Source organism: Lynx canadensis, chromosome D4 (genome assembly GCF_007474595.2).
Source record: "Lynx canadensis isolate LIC74 chromosome D4, mLynCan4.pri.v2, whole genome shotgun sequence".
Lineage (NCBI taxonomy): Eukaryota > Metazoa > Chordata > Mammalia > Carnivora > Felidae > Lynx > Lynx canadensis.
The window spans coordinates 91,504,356-91,510,362 of record NC_044315.2 but is presented as its reverse complement, the minus strand read 5'-3'; positions in this window follow the sequence as shown (position 1 = coordinate 91,510,362).

Sequence of the window (6,007 nt, the reverse complement as noted above, 5' to 3'; positions counted from 1 at the left end):
GCCTCTCCGAGTGTGGACTCGGACACCAGACAGACCCAGGGGGAGGCCCAAAGCGGAAATGCCAAGGGATGGACGGACGCGCATCCCGGGACAGCCGGAGCCATCTGGACGCCGGGCCGGCAGAGCGGCTTCCGAGCCCCACGGGGCTGCCACAGGCCCTGCCGACGGGCACCCCCAGAGCATCGAGGAGGGGAGTGCTGGCCAGAGGAAGCCTCCTGCAGGCTCGCCATTGGGCAGGGGACCTGGGAGCGCTGGAGAGAGTGACGCTCCGTGGGGTGGCCGGGGGCACCCCGGGCCTGGCTGAGATCTCAGCCAAGGGGAAGAGAGCAGTCACATCAGGACTAGACATAGGACCCTCCAGATGGCCAGTTAGTCGAGGCCCAGACACACTGGGGGCCCGTGGGATTCTGCCCCGCCGTCCGAGAGGCCCTTTGCCCAGCGAGGAGCCCAGCGGCCAAGGGCCTCCAGTAGCTGCTTTCACCAGGGCATCCTCTGCCCTCGCCAGCCTCCTGCTGTTCCTTCACCCACCAGCGTCTGCCTGGGCCACCGGGGGCGGGGACCCTGTGCTCTGAGATCAAACTCCTCCTCACTCAGGACCTGCTGGAAGCTGCCGATCCCCGATCCCCGGGAGTAGGCCCACCCCTCCCAGCAGCTCCTAATGGGGGTCGGGCTACATGCTGCAGACCCATGATGCCTTTGCCACCACAAACAGCCCTCCGAGGCGGGTCTGTCCCCACGCCAGCACCATTTTTCGGGGGAGGAAGCAGAACCCAGTGTCTGGGCCACTCCGAGAGACCCAGCCAGTCTTGGGGACCGCGCGCAGTCTGAGCCCAGAGCCCTGCTCTTGACCCGGTTTCTTCTGCTGCCCCAGAAGGTTGGTTTCCTTCATCCTCTGGGCCGTCATCGTGACCTTCTGCAAGCTTGGTGCTCCCCTCGCCGTGGGGTGCTGGGGCTCGCCTCCCCGCCCACCGAGCCGTCTCCAGGCCTCAGGCAGCAGGAGGCTCTGAGCATCTCCGGCCTCCCTGGTCTGTCTCTGAAGATCATGCTCTCCCGCAGCTTGCTGGCTGGGCTCCCCTCACCCCTCCCAGCCCGTCTTCCGTGCTCCCCCAGCCTCCTCGCATTTGCTTCCCCCCCCCCAACCATCAACCATTGGCCTTTGTTTATGTGGCCTGTTCTTCTGCCCCCAAATGCCTGCATCCTGCTTTAGGGGCAGCCCTGCATTTGGGGTGCCTCCGGTCAAACGGCATCTGGGAAGGCCTCTTTGACTTTCTATCAACCCACCAGCAAGGCTGCCCGTCCCCCTAGACAGAGAGCTCCCAGAGGGTGGGGACCACGTGGGGCCAGCCTCCTATCCACATCTCCCGGCAGCACCAGCGGTGGTTGGGGGGGGGGAGTGAGGGCCAGGTAACCGGCTTGACATGAGAGGACAATTGCGACAGCTCAGCCGAATCCAGCGTCCCTCTCCCACTGTGGGCGTGAGCGAGACCCATGCTTATTTTCTTTAGTGACAAAGGCGGGACACCGGTTGGACGAATTTGGGCAACATACGAGCAAGGTTGACGGCGGCCCCCGCGGTCCCTCCCCCTGGGTGCCCCGTGATAGTTTCTGTGTCCTCCAGAGCCTCTGCTCTAAGATTCTTTCTCTTTCTCCCCACACTTAGCTTTGTTTTACAAAAATTCTGTCATCCGGTGCATGTTCTTTCCTTGCTTTTTCTCTCTCAAAATGCCACGACCGCCCCCACCCCCCCCCCCGGCACGGCCTCCCCAGCTACCTCATTCATTTGGTGGCTGCAGAATGTTCCAGCATCCGATGGAGCATGACTGACTCACCTCTTCCCCTCGGGATGGGCATTTAAGTTGTCTCCAATTATTTCATCCTTATAAATAACGTTGCCGTGGACATTCTGTCACAGCCTTGTGCCGCCTGCAGTGGTTTGGGGGGGGGCAGGGGCGGTCCCTGGGAGGGATTACTGCAGGGTCTGTGTGCTCTAAACGGGCACTGGGGTCTGTCTTCCGTTCCGGTTTTAGGGAGCACCGCTCCTACCCTTTCAATGACCTCCTCCATGCTCACAGTCCCTCCCACTTCGGTCCCCGACAGCTTTAACATGAGACCCCGAGATCGACAGGGAATCTAAGTCTGGGGCTGGAACTATCCAGAACCATCCACCCCCCACCTCCTCTGACCCAGACAACCCAACAGCCCCAATTTGAAGCCTGCCCCCTGCTTCCCAAAGTAGAAGCACAGAGGGCAGGGACCTGCCCCAGCTGCCTGCGGGCTCTGGAAACAACAGGGATCGGGGCCTCCGATTCTGTCCCCCAAGGTGGGGCTCATGCAGGAAGACAGCTGCCAGCTGCGTTACCCCAGGCCTTCAGGCTGCCTTGGAGAAGACCGGGGTTCATTCCCTTCAGTTCCGTAGCTTGGGGGGTGGGGGTGGGGGTCTATTTAAAGACCCCGGAGGGAAGGGGTGGGCAGCCAGAGGGGCCACAGAGGCTCTTTGGGGGAGCCAGGGACAGAGGGAGCCAGCCTGCAGCTGGTGGGGAGAGCAGCTGGGCGCCGCTCGGACTTTGGGACTTTGGCCCTTGGCGTTTCCCCCCCCCACCCCATGTCAGCTTTTCTATTTTAGGCGGCTGGCTCCTCCTCGTTGCAGCCAGCCCGGGAAACCCAGAAAGGTGGGTGCTGGGGGGCCGGGCCCCTATGCACTCGCGCTCACCCCGTGGGCTTCGGGGCGCAGGTGAGGGTCGCACCTCAACGGCAGGGCTCCTGGACCTTATCCCACAGAAGCGTTCATAGTCACCAGGCCCCGGGGACAGCCCAAAGGGGCAGCCAGCACTCTGAGAGCCAGGGGAACAGACTGGAAAGTGCTTGGTGGGGCCAGGAGCCATAGCTGTCGGCGGGGGAGACGCAGCCTGAAAGCTGCTGGGATTACTGGCATCCGTGGGAGCAGCGTCCGCAGAGGGGAAGGGCCCCCGTGGGTCGGTACCCTGTACCGGGTGGGCTCTGGGGGCGGGACGAGCGGGGTCCAGCCCCAGCTCCGTCATTTCCCCGCAGCGTGGCCTGGGGCAAGGCAGGGGCCCCCTGAACCTCCATTTTTTCCTCATCTGTAAGGATCAGAATAGCTCACGACCATGTTTGGGAATTCACAAGGCTGTATTTGACGTCCTTAGACGAGGGGACGGCACACAGTAGGCGCTCAGTAAGAACAGCTGCGGGGGTTTTAATAACATGGACAAATGGAAACAGTTGGACGTGACAGGGGAGTGCAGGGGGGAGCACTAGCGGCCCCATTTACATTCCTTAAAAATGACCCGGTAAACCACTGGTGCAGAATACCCCCCCCCCACCCCATTCCAGAGCCTTGGAAAACCCCGTTCGTTTCGTCTCCCGATTTCCATGTGGCCGCTCAGGTCACAGGAGCTGCTTTTTTTCTCACTCGTCGGGACCCTTCTCTAACCAAGGGGATTAGCCCAGCGGAGGTGGGGAGGGGATTTGCAGACCGGAACAGGTGGGGCCTGGCATTGGAAGTCTGAGCCGCATTCCGGGGATTCCTGCTAGATGACCCGCCCAGCCTGGCCTGGGGGGGGGGGGTGCCCTGGACTGGTGCCCTGCACTCAGCACCACCTGGAGGGGGCCCTCCCCGGAGACGTCCAGGCCTGGAGGAGGGTGGAAGCTGAGAGCAGACAGATTTAGTTGTGGGGGCTTTGGGGCCAGGTAGGTTAGGCTTAAATCCAACAGGAAGTGAAAGTGAATATTCCAGGATTCATTCGTTCAGAGGGTCTTTATTGGGTACCTACTGAGTGGCCCTCCCAGCAGGCACTGCGGCCCTAACGGGTTCACCCTGCTCCCATGACCCCATATGAGGGCGGTGGAAAAGTGAATGGACTCTGATGAGGGCCACGGTGCTGGTAGGGACTGGAAGGGACAGAATGTGGATTGACCCTAGTGTCCTCAAGGAAGGGACAGTGCAGGGGACCGTCCTGGCTTCCGTGGAACAGGGGGCTGCCGGGAATGGGGGCTTTCAGTTCTAAACTCAGACAGTGCAAGGCAAACTGGGCTCTCAGTCACCCTTGGGAGGGTGGCACCAAGAGGGAGGTGATACAGGGGAAACGAGGCTGAGGTGCTTAATAGCATGGAGGAAGGAGGAGGGAGTGAAGGACGGATGTCCAGGAGGTGCAGACTGGGCAAAGGCCGAAGGAGGAGGGAATGTGACATCAGGACCCGGTCTGACCTGCTCCCTCTGTACCTGGGAAGTAGACCGGGGAGGGAGAGAAGGATGCTAGCACGTCATTCTCCTGGGAGGGAGAGAAGGATTGTAGGATGAGAAACGGCTTTCCGGATACTGGGGTTGGGAGTGGATTTTCGGACTCAGGTCAGCTGAAGGCCCACCGGTACCCACGGGATGGTGGGCAAAACACCTGTCCTGATGGACCACGGGCAGGGACGGGGGAAAAGAGAGGAGAGCCCAAGGAGGGGAAATAGGGACAGAAGTCTCCCAAACCAGCTGCCCTGGGATAGTTACCTGGGGGGAAGTGAATTAACACAAACCCCACTGACCTGGGCTGGCGGGAGCCTTGGGGGTCTCCAGGCAGTGACAGCGACTCCCTGGAAAATGGTGGCCCAGCAGAGGTGGGCCGTCTAGTCTGGAAAGCTGGCGAACAGTTCCTGGAAGCCCTGTATCCCTCTTCTTCTGCAACCCTCCCTCATCAACTGCCATCGGAATCCAGAGCCCTGGGCTTGGCCATTAAAGGGCCAGCACTTCCATCCCCCACCCGCCCCCCAGCCCTCTGCCTGCTGCACACAGCGTCTCAGCATCCCTGCCACGCGGTCTGTTCCTTTGCCACCTCCGGCAAGCCCTGCGGATTTGGCAATGCACTGTTCCTGGTGAAATACTTATCACCGGGTGACCAAATACGGTCTTTCAAGCCCTAGAAGAAGGTGACGTTCTTAGTTTCAGCTCTGCCACTGTCATAGAGCCTTGCTGACTGCTTCTGTGGACACAAGTTGCTGTCTCTTCTTTTAAGACCCTCGGTGCTTGCTTCTCCCTCATTCACTCATCCATCCACCCAGCGTTTATCTGTGTATCCTTCCATCCTTCGTCCATCCATCCCTCCATCCATCCACCTGCCATTGTGTATTGTGTCGTCTGCCGGTTGGGAGTTTGGGCTCTGCCTGGAGCCAGTACTGAATTCCACGGTGGTGCCCGTGGGCACTTGGGCGACTTCTCAACCTGAGACTCAGTTTCCTCATTGTGAAAAAGAATAAAGGCGCCCACTGCACACGCTTGTTGTGAAGGTGCGGGAAATACCATGCGACAAACTTACCAGAGAATAGAGCCCCGGGCGCTCCCCCTCTCTTCCTCCTCTCTCCCGGTGCCACCTGTCATGAGTGCTGTGAGGAGCCTGGTGGAGGGACCTGGGCCAGTGGGGAGGGTGCCCAGACAGGTTCAAACTCTCAGGTTGATGAGACAGCCTTGAGAAATGTTGTCTCTTATAAGCATTGTTCACAGAAACAGGTTCATTTACCAATTAGCTGCCGTTGGCCAAAATGGTCGATATTCTGGAAAACAAAACAAAACAAAATCTCCAAAATGCTCTTCCCTTCTCTGTGGTTTTTATTCTCTCTTCCATTTCCACCTGTGATTTTTCTGAGCCCGAACACATTTCGGGAGGGATATAAAAGGATTTAAAATTTCGACAATAAAGGAAATCACCTTTTACTAAATTGCCTTACCTGCTGTGTTATTTGTTTCTAGTATTTTAGCTGTGACCGCAAGGATTGCTTGCAAGAACACTTAACAGAGAGGATTTTCTCATTTTCATTAGAAGGCTCTATCTCCTTGGGCAAGACCAACTGACCTGGGAACCTGGTTTGAGTTCTGAGATCTGGAATCTTATCCAGCTGTCTAGAGGGTGGGAGGGCTGGGAGTATTTTGATTTAGGGCAGGGATCTGGGGTGCACAGACTGGGGGTGGTGCCAGGCTAAAGGGGGTACTTTGCCATCAGATTTGGAT